Genomic DNA, 11,156 nt, shown 5'->3' with positions numbered 1-11,156 from the left:
GATCTCAGAGAGGGGAATGGAGTGTCAGAGGCTATCAGAGAGTGTGAGGGGATCTCAGAGAGGGGAAGGGAGTGTCAGAGGCTAACAGAGAGTGTGAGGGGATCTCAGAGAGGGGAAGGGAGTATCAGAGGTTTTCGCAGAGTGTCAGGGATCTCAGAGAGGGGAAGGGAGTGTCAGAGGGTATCAGAGAGTGTAAGGGGATCTCAGAGAGGGGAAGGGAGTGTCAGAGAGTAACAGAGAGTGTGCGGGGGCTCAGAGAGGGGACGGGAGTGTCAGAGGGCATCAGAGAGTGTGAGGGGGCTCAGAGAGGGGAAGGGTGTGTCAGGGGGTATCAGAGAGAGTAAGGGGGCTCAGAGAGGGGAAGGGAGTGTCAGAAGGTATCAGAGAGTGTGAGGGGGCTCAGAGAGGGGAAGGGTGTGTCAGAGGATATCAGAGAGTGCAATGGGATCTCAGAGAGGGGAAGGGAGTGTCAGAGGTTGTCAGAGAGTGTTAGGGGATCTCAGAGAGAGGAAGGGAGTTTCAGAGGGTATCAGAGAGTGTGAGGGGGCTCAGTGAGGGGAAGGGTGTGTCAGAGAGTATCAGAGAGTGTAAGGGGATCCCAGAGAGGGGAAGGGAGTTTCAGAGAGTATCAGAGAGTGTGAGGGGGCTCCGAGAGGGGAAGGGAGTGTCAGAGGGCATCAGAGAGTGTGAGGGGGTCAGAGATGGGAAGGGAGTGTCAGAGAGTATCAGAGAGTAAGTTGGCTCCGGGCATATCAGTGTGAAAGGGACACTCAGAGGGTATCAGAGAGTGTGTGTGGCGCTGACAAGTTATCCAAGAGGATCATGGACTCCCTGAGGGTATCAGAGGAGGAAAGAGACAAGGTGTATGAGAGAAGATCAGGAACTCAGGGAGAATCAGAGGGTAAGGGGAGGTCGGGAGGGATCAGAGAGGCAAATGGAGTCAGAATTGTCATTTTCTGAACAGAACATTTTCTAAATATCAACACATTTAATAACAGCAAAAAATGAACCTGAATTGATGAGATAACCAGGAGGGTTATAACCCACGGGCAGGGAATGAATAGTTAGAATCGGGAAGGGCCTGGATGTTTGACCGTGCTCATGATTTTTCTTCCCACAGCTCAGTGTTCGATGATAAAACTTGATTTTATTCATTGATGAGATTGACCACCGACTGAGCTCGGCGGGCCTTGGACTATTCCATTCTGAATGTGCTGGGAGAGAGGCAGCTGTTGGCTTTGCTTCAGAGTCTCAGTTTGGCCGACAATCCTCGGGGATCTCCTTCGATTTTCAGTCTGTGAGTCAGTCTGATGCCTTTCCCTGTCATCCAGCCGTGTGCTGAGCATTGCAGGAACACAGGGACAGGAGAAGACCATTCAGCCCCTCGAACCTGCTGCGCCATTGAGTTAGATTATTTGTGACCTGTATCTCAACTCTATTGACCCGTCTTGGACACAGATCCCTTGGTAATTTTTTTTAAAAATCGATGAATATCTGTCTTGAAAATTTGAACTAACTCAGAATCCACGGCATTTGGCGGAGAGAGTTCTAAATTTCTGCCGTTCTTTGTGCGCTGAAGTGCTCACTGTTTTCTTCAATGAATGATTTTGCTCCAATTTTAAGATTGATTCCCCAGACAGAGGGATGGATTCCACTCATTGCTCGATAATAAAACTCAGACCTATCACTCTTTATCCCTCTCAACATTACAATCCATTTTGCTTAGGATTTATTTCTCTCTTTTAAAAATGTTCTTCGTGCTTTTCATTATAAACATTTCGTTTAAAATATTACTGAGAGAAGCAAGCTGAAGTTTTGTTATTAAAAACCTTTGAGTCAGTGAGGAATCAAACCAGTGACCCGAGATACGCTGGTCAGGAGCGAATAATTTCCACTCTGATTCTGTCCGTGAAAATGAGGGAGACACAGAACAACCAAACACTGAAGAAACACAGGACTGAACCAGAAATGATCCAACACTCGATCTCGGAGCTCAGTTTAGGTTGGTGTTCTGCTGATGATATCTTAACATTATCTTGTGGTTGGCCACTTTTAACCAGGTTCATGGCCGGATTCTCCCATCATCCCATTGCCCACATTGCTGCTCCCTCTCTCACTCACTTCTCGAGTTACGTCGAAACCACAGCACAGAAACAGAGCATTCGGCCGAGCTGGAGTCTGCCGGCGTTTATCTCCACACGAGCCTCTTCCCCACTATTTCATCTCACCCTATCACCATATCCTTCTATTCCTTTCCCCCGCATATGCTTATCGAGCTTCCCCTGAAATGCATCTGTGCTGTTTGCCTCAACTTTGCCTTGTGGTAGTGAGTTCCACATTCTTACCACTCTTTCTGTAAAGAAGTTTCTCCTGAAATGCCTATTGGATTTATTAGCGACTATTTTATATTTATGAGCTCGAGTTCTGGTCTCCCCCATAAGTGGAAACATTTTCTCTACGTTTACCCTATCAAACCCCTATCATTATCTCAAAGACCTCTATCAGGTCACCCCTCAGCCTTCTCTTTTCTAGAAAAAAAAGAGCGCCTGCCTGTTTAGTCTTTCCTGATAAATGCATCCTTTCAGTTCTGGTATCATCCTAGGAAATATTTTTTGCACCCTCTCCAATGCCTCTACACCCTTTCTATAATATGGAGACCAGAACTGTGCACAATACTCCAAATGTGGTCCAACTAAGTTTAATATAACTTCTCTGCTTTTCAATTCTATCCCCCTAGAAATGAAACCCAGTGCTTGGTTTACCTTTTCTTATTGCCTTATTAACCTGTGTAACTACTTTTAGTGATTTGTGTATCTCTACCCCGAGATCCCTTTGCTCCTCTAACCCATTTAGACTCTTCTTATCCAAACAATATAGGAACAGGAGTAGGCCATTCAGCCCCTCGTACCTGCTCCGCCATTTGATAAGATCATGGCTGATCTGTGATCTAACTCCATATACCTGCCTTTGGCCCATATCCCTTAATACCTTTGATTGCCAAAAAGCTATCTATCTCAGATTTAAATTTAGCAATTGAGCTCGTATCAATTGCCGTTTGCGAAAGAAAGTTCCAAACTTCCACCACCCTTTGTGTGTAGAAATGTTTTCTAATCTCACTCCTGAAAAGTCTGGCTCTAATTTTTAGACTGTGCCCCCTACTTCTAGAATCCCCAACCAGCGGAAATTGTTTCTCTCCATCCACCCTATCTGTTCCGCTTAATATCTTATAAACTTCGATCAGATCACCCCTTAACCTTCTAAACTCGAGAGAATACAACTCCAATTTGTGTAATCTCTCCTCGTAACTTAACCCTTGAAGTCCGGGTATCATTCTAGTAAACCTGCGCTGCACACCCTCCAAGGCCAATATGTCCTTCCGAAGGTGCGGTGCCCAGAACTGCTCGCAGTACTCCAGGTGTGGTCTCACCAGAGTTTTGCATAGCTGCAGCATAATTTCTGCCCCCTTGTACTCCAGTCCTCTCGATAGAAAGGCCAGCATTCCATTAGTCTTATTGATTATTTTCTGCACCTGTTCATGACACCTCAATGATCCATGTACCTGAACCCTGAAGTCCCTTTGGACATCCACTATTTGTAACTTTTTACCGTTTAGAAAGTACCCTGTTCTGTCCATTGAATTCCATTTGCCAAAGTTTTGCCCATTCATCTAATCTATCAATTTCCCTTTGTAATTTTATGTTTTCATCTGCACTGCTTACAATGCCACCAATCATTCTGTCATTGGCAAACTTAGATATGAGACTTTATATGCCTTCATCTCAGTTGTTAATAAATATTGTGAATAATTGAGGCCCTGCGGGACTCCACCAGTCACATTCTGCCAATGTGAGTACCTACCCATTATCCCTACTCTCTGTCGCCTTTCGCTCAGCCAATTTCCTAACCAAGTCTGTACTTTTCCCTCGATTCCATGGGCTTCTAACTTAGCTAACAGTCTCTTATGTGGGACCTTATCAAATGCCTTCTGGAAGTCCATATAAATAACATCCATTGACATTCCCCTGTCCACTACTTTAGTCACCTCTTCAAAAAATTCAATCAGGTTTGTCAGGCACGACCTACCTTTCACAAATCCATGCTGGCTCTCCCTGATTAACTGAAAATTCTCGAGGTGTTCAGTCACCCTATCCTTAATGATAGACTCCAGCAATTTCTCCACAAGAGATGTTAGGCTAACTGGTCTATAATTCCCTGGTTTCCCTCTCTCCCCTTTCTGAAAAAGCGGAGTGACATGTGCAATTTTCCAATGTCGAGGGACAGTTCCTGAATCGAGAGAACTTTGAAAGATTATAGTTGGGCATCTGCAATGTGCTCAACTACTTCCTTTGAAACCCTGGGATGGAAACCATCTGGTCCTTGAGATTTGTCACTCTTTGGTGCTATTATTTTCTTCATTACTGTTGCTTTACTTATGTTAATTTTATCGAGTCTCCGTCCCCGATTCAATATTAGTTTTCTTGGGATTTCAGGCATGCTATCCTCTTTTTCTACTGTAAATACTGACGCAAAGTAATTATTCAATGACAATATCCCCACTTTCAGTTTTTAAGGGGCCAACACTGCTCCTGACCACCCTCTTTTTCCTAATATAACGATAAAAATTATTCGTATTGGTTTTGATATCCCTTGCAAGTTTCTTTTCATACTCTCTTTTTGTAGCTCTTACTATCTGTTTTGTGACCCTTTGTTGATCTTTGTATCTTTCCCATTCGCCAGGATCTGTGCGATTTTTTGCCTTTTTGTATGCCCTTTCCTTCTGTCTTATACTGTCCCTTACCTCTTTAGTTGTCCATGGCTGTTTTTTTGGCAAGTAGAGTTCTTGTCCCTCAGGGGTGTAAACCGATTCTGTATCACGTTAAATGTTTCTTTAAACATTTCCCACTGATCATCAGTCGTTTTACCCATTAACAGATTTGCCCAGTTCACTGTGGACAGTCTCTGTCTCATGCCATTAACATCGGCCCAACCCAAGTTTAGAATCTTAGCAGCTGACTCACTTTTTCCCCTTTCAAACACTACATTGAACTCGATCATGTTATGATCTCTATTGGATAGATGTTCACGCACAGTTAAGCTGTTAACTAAATCTGGTTCATTACTCATTACTAAATCTAGTATGGCTTGCCCCCTTGTTGCCTCTAGGACATACTGCTGTAGAAAACTATCCCGGACACACTCAAGAAATTCACTACCTTTCTGACAGTTGCCAGTCTGCTTTTCCCAATCTATGTGAAGGTTACAGTCCCCCATTAAGACCACTATGCCTTTGTTACACGCTTGTCTAATCTCTGCATTTCTACAATCTAGCACTTCAGAGCTGCTGCCAGGGGTCCTATACACAAATCCCACTATAGTCTTAGATCCTTTCCTATTTCTCAATTCAACCCATAAGGGTCTCTATTGGCTGCTTACCTCTCGTTATATCCTCCTTTATCATTGAAGCGATTTCATCTCTAATCACTAAGGCTACTCCTCCCCCTCTTCCATTTTCCCTATCTCTCCTGTAGACCTTATAACCCGGTATATTTAGTTCCCAATCCTGACCATCCTGCAGCCATGTCTCAGTCATAGCTATCATGTCACACCTTCGAATTTGAATTTGTACCTGTAGTTTATTTAATTTATTCCTTTTCCTCCGTGTATTTGTATATCGAACTCTTAGTTGGGCCACACGCCCTCGCCTGACCTTCAGTTTTGATGCTGGGTTAATCGCCTTACACCTTCTAGTTTTCACTATATCTGTAGTGCCTAAAGTACACTTTCTTTCTGCTGCTCTACGCTTTTCCCTTTCACTCGACCGTGAAATTGCCCTCGGCTTTCATCTCACTGAAGCAGAGTGTGGCCGCATTGTATCTGATGTCGTGTAAGTGATGAGGTTGGGGTAGGTATGGGTCTTATCCAATTTCTTAAATCTCAACTAGCGCCAGGGAAAAGAAACTTCCACCATCTACAAGGCACAAGTCAGGAGTGTGATGGAATACTCTCCACTTGCCTGGATGAGTGCAGCTCCAACAACACTCAAGATGCTCGACACCATCCAGGACAAAGCAGCCCGCTTGATTGGCACCCCATCCACCACGCTAATCATTCACTCCCTTCACCATCGGCGCACCATGGCTGCAGTGTGTACCATCCACAGGATGCACTGCAGTAACTCGCCAAGGCTTCTTCGACAGCACCTCCCAAACCTGCGTCCTCTACCACCTAGAAGGACAAGAGCAGCAGGCACATGGGAACAACACCACCTGCACATTCCCCTCCAAGTCACACACCATCCCGACTTGGAAATATACTGCCGTTCCTTCATCGTCGCTGGGTCAAAATCCTGGAACTCCCTTCCGAGCGGCACTGTGGGAGAACCTTCACCACACGGACTGCAGTGGTTCAGGAAGGCGGCTCACCACCACCTTCTCAAGTGCAATTAGGGATGGGCGATAAATGCCGGCCTCGCCAGCGATGCCCACATCCCATGAACGAATAAAAAAAAAATAGGAATTCCTTCAGTTTGAAACAGAAAGTTTGATTGATTAATGGCGATTAGAGCAAGTATTCATCATTTTACAGTTTAATGAATTTTGCGTAATTAAGACAGTAAACTATTTTGTAAAAGTTAATTTCCTGAACGGGAATTGGACCTGTCTCCGGCACTGAGAGCATTTGCAGACGGCAGCTTCCTTCTGAGTTTTTCCTTTCACGGTGTTTAAAGTCGAGTTTCAGTTGTGTCGTGATTATCACGTTCGTCATATTGCTGCAAGGAAACATTTTGAAAACGTTGTCCAATAAAAATAAAAATGCAAGTGCCGTTGAGGCGGTTGGCCGTTGGTCAGTTAATCTGTGTTTAAACATGAATAAAATACAACAGCTCACAGAAGCGGTAGAATTTATTTTCTCTGTACAGTTCTGCTCACACTCAAACACGACACAGACTCCGACAGTGTCTGTCCCTCACTCCTGTTTCCTGCCCTGACGATGTGGAAAGCCTCTCAAAGCTGCACATTGCGACTGGTTTCAGTTGATTTGTGAGAGATCATTCAAGGATCCTGCAGCGCTGTCTCGGTTAATATCTGCAATTCGAAACCGCATTGCAGCCGTGGCAACAGGAGTGAGTGAGGCCACGACAGCAACAATATTCTGGCCCCGCGCTCTCCAATCACACATTGCTGGCAGGAAGCAGCCTCAGACAGCGCATGACTGACCATCCCTGGGGATCAAGATCCCACTGAAGCTTTCACAACACATCGCAGGCATCGTCTGTCCCGGAGCTGTTGCTCTGCTGCAAAGTCAGAGCTTGCCAGCTGTTTCAAAATTTGGAGCCGTAACAGGGATTTGAACCCTGGACCTTCAGATCACTACCGGCTTTAAAAGTCTGATGCTCTACCGACTGAGCTACCCAGGCTCGCTGTTAGTTGGTGTTCCATTATACACATTCATGGTAAGATTCTGAATTATCCACAATTGACATTGAGTTGGGATGAGGGTCCCTTTTGTAAAATTCTCAGTCACGTGTTGAGGAGAATTCTTGTTTCTGTTGAACGTGATGTCAGAAACATGGACAGCGAACTCTCCCCAGTGTAGTTCACATTCTCTCAATTAAGAGTAATTTAAAGGAGTAAACTCCTTAAAGGGATTCACGAACGAGCTTCATCTGAGGCAAGTCTTGGCAGCAGAGCTCGCACCCGTGATATGCTCCTCCTGTCCGATGTGGGAAGTCAAGGACACGACTGGTCTCCCTGGCGACCATGTGTGCAGGAAGTGTGTCCAGCTGCAGCTCCTGGCTAACCGCATTTCAGAGCTGGAGCTGCGGGTGGATTCACTGTGGAGCATCCGCGATGCTGGGATTATCGTGGATAGCACGTTCAGTGAGGTGGTCACTCCGCAGGGAAAGATTACACAGGCGGAAAGTAAATGGGTGACCGCCAGGCAGAGTAAAAGGACTAGGCAGGTGGAGCAGGAGTCCCCTGGGGCCATCTCCCTCTCAAACAGATATTCCTCTTGGAATATTGTTGGGTGAGATGGTTTATCGGGGGAATGCGGCAAGAGCCAAGACCGGGGCATCACGAGTGACTCAGCTGCACAGGAGGGGAGGAAAAGGAATGGGAGAGCAATAGTGATTGGGGATTCAATTGTAAGGGGAACAGAAAGGCGTTTCTGCAGCTACAGACATGACTCCAGGATGGTATGTTGCCTCCCTGGTGCCAGGGTCAAGGATGTCACGGAGCGGCTGCAGGACATTCTGGATGGGGAGGGTGAACAGTCAGAGGTCGTGGTCCATATTGGTACCAACGATATTGGTTAAAAAAAAGGATGAGGTCCTGCAAGCAGAATATAGGGAGTTAGGAAATAGATTAAAAAGCAGGAGCTCTAAGGTAGTAATCTCAGGATTACTCCCAGTGCCACGTGCCAGCGAGAGCAGAAATAGGCTAATAGACCAGATGAATGCGTGGCTTGAGAGATGGTGTAGGAGGGAGGGGTTTAAATTCCTGAGGCATTGGGACCGATTCTGGGAAAGGCGGGACCTGTACAAGCTGGACGGGTTGCACCCAAGCAGAACTGGGACCAATATCCTCGCGGGGGCATTTGCTAGTTGTGTTGGGGAGGGGGATGGGAACCAAAGAGCAGGTACAGATGGGACAAATTCAGACCAGGAAATGGGCAGTAGAAAATAAGTTCGTGACGCAGTTAGCGACTCTGAAAGGCAAAAGAAGCAAAGGTAAATCGTGTTCAGCACAGGAATTTGAAGGGGTTAAAGGGTATATACTTCAATGCAAGGAGTATTACAAACAAAGCAGATGAGCTAAGGGCACAGATAGACACATGGCAGCATGATATCATTGCTATAACGGAAACCTGGCTGAAAGAGGGGGATAATTGGCAGCTTAATACCCCTGGATATAGAGTTTTCAGGCAGGATAGTGTAGATGATAAAAAAGGAGATGGGGTAGCATTATTGGTTAAAGAATCAATTCCAGTTGTGAGAAGGGATGATTTGCTAAATGGATCATCAATCGAGACCATATGGGTTGAGCTAAGAAATAAAAAAGGTGCAGTCACACTACTAGGAGTGTACTATAGACCCCCGAATAGTGAAAGGGAGATAGAAGAACAAATATGTAGGCAAATTTCTGAGTGCAAAAATAAGAGGGCAATAATAGTAGGGGACTTCAACGACCCGAACATCAACTGGGATTCAAACAGTGTGAGGGGCACAGAGGGCGCAAAATTCTTGATCGGTTTCCAGGGGAACTTTTTTAGCCAGTACGTGACAAGCCCAACAAGAGGGGATGCAATTCTAGATTTAGTCCTGGGAAATGAAGATGGGCAAGTGGTTGAAGTGACAGCGGGTGACCATATTGGGGAGAGTGACCACACTACAGTTCGTTTTAGCATTATTTTTTAAAAGGACAGAGTTAAATCAGGAGTAAATGTTTTAAATTGGGGTAAGGCAAATTTTACAGAACTAAGAGTTGATTTGGCAGAAGAGGACTGGACACAACTAATTCAGGAGAAATCAGTGGCAAGCCAATGGGAGGCACGAAAAAGTGAAATTCTACGGGTACAATGCAGACACGTCCCCTCAAAGAAAAAGGGTGGCACTGCCAAATTTAGAGCCTCCTGGTTGTCTAGAAGTATACGGGGCAAGATAAAGCAGAAAAAGAAAGGTTATAACTGTCACAGAAAACTAAATACTGCAGAAAGCCGAGAGGAGTATAGAAAGTACAGAGATTACATAAAAAAGGAAATAAGGAAAGCAAAGAGAGGGCATGTAAGAATATTAGCTAGTAAGATTAGAGAGAACCCAAAGATGTTTTATTAGTACATTAAGAACAAGAGGATAGCCAAGGAAAAGGTGGGACCTATCAGGGATGATAAGGGTAACTTGTGTGTAGAAGCAGAGGATGTGGGTAGGGTTTTAAATCAATATTTTGTCTCTGTATTCACAAAGGAAAGGGATGATCCGGACGTAGTATTTAAAGAGGAGAGGTGTGAAATATTGGATAAGGTAAACATAACGAGAGGGGAAGTACTCGAGGGACTGGAATCCTTGAAAGTTGATAAGTCACCAGGGCCGGATGGATTGTTTCATGGGCTATTGAAGGAAGCCAGGGAGGAAATCGCGATGCTCTGAGGATCATTTTCCAATCCTCACTAGATACAGGGGAGGTACCGGATGACTGGAAGACTGCAAACGTAGTACCATTGTTTAAAAAGGGTACGAGGGAATGGCTGAACAATTATAGACCGGTCAGTCTTACCTCGGTGGTGGGCAAACTATTAGAATCAATCCTGAGAGATAGGATAAACTGTCACTTGGAAAGGCAAGGTTTAATCAGGGATAGTCAGCATGGATTTGTTCAGGGAAGGTCATGCCTTACAAATCTGATTAAATTCTTTGAGGAAGTGACAAGGAGGATTGATGAGGGTGGTGCAGTGGATGTTGTCTACATGGATTTTAGTCGGGTAATTGACAAGGTCCCACATGGCAGACTGGTCAGAAATGTAAAAGCCCATGGGATACAGGGAAATGTGGTGAATTGGATCCAAAATTGGCTCAGTAACAGGAAACAAAGGGTAAAAGTGGATGGATGTCTTTGCGAATGGAAATCTGTTTCCAGTGGTGTGCCACAGGGCTCAGTGTTGGGTCCCTTGCTGTTTGTGGTATATATTAATGATTTGGACTTGAATGTAGGGGGCATGATTGGCAAATTTGCAGACGACACAAAAATTGACCGTGTCGTTGATAGTGAAGAGGATAGCTGTGGACTCCAAGAAGATATCAATGGGTTGGTGGAGTGGGCGGAAAAGTGGCAAATGGAGTTCAACCCGGAGAAGTGTGAAGTAATGCACGTGGGAGGGCAAACAGTAAAAGGGAATACGCAGCAAATGGGAATACATTGAGAGGGGTGGAGGAAGTGAGAGACCTTGGAGTGCATGTTCACAGGTCCCTGAAGGTGGCAGCACAGGTAGATAACGTTGTGAAGCAGGCATGGGGAATGCTCTCCGTTATTAGCCAAGGTGTAGAATACAAAAGCAGGGATGTAATGATGGAACTGTATAAAACGTTGGTAAGGCCACAGCTGGAGAATTATGCGCAGTTCTGGTCACCACATTACAAGAAGGACTTAATTGCCCTGGAG

General features: G+C 45.2%; 1 non-coding gene across 1 annotated transcript; it reads right to left on the bottom strand.

The window, feature by feature from the left end:
* Positions 1-7,332: 7,332 nt before the first annotated feature.
* On the bottom strand, positions 7,333-7,417 carry trnak-uuu (transfer RNA lysine (anticodon UUU)). The gene is given in 2 exon segments: positions 7,333-7,368; positions 7,381-7,417. It is a non-coding gene; the product is annotated as a tRNA-Lys (tRNA).
* Between the last annotated feature and the right edge of the window lie 3,739 nt (positions 7,418-11,156).

This window comes from Heptranchias perlo, chromosome 42 (assembly GCF_035084215.1).
Source record: "Heptranchias perlo isolate sHepPer1 chromosome 42, sHepPer1.hap1, whole genome shotgun sequence".
Taxonomy (NCBI): Eukaryota; Metazoa; Chordata; class Chondrichthyes; order Hexanchiformes; family Hexanchidae; genus Heptranchias; species Heptranchias perlo.
The sequence above is the reverse complement of the archived record's forward strand: the minus strand, read 5'-3'. Positions and strand labels throughout refer to the sequence as shown.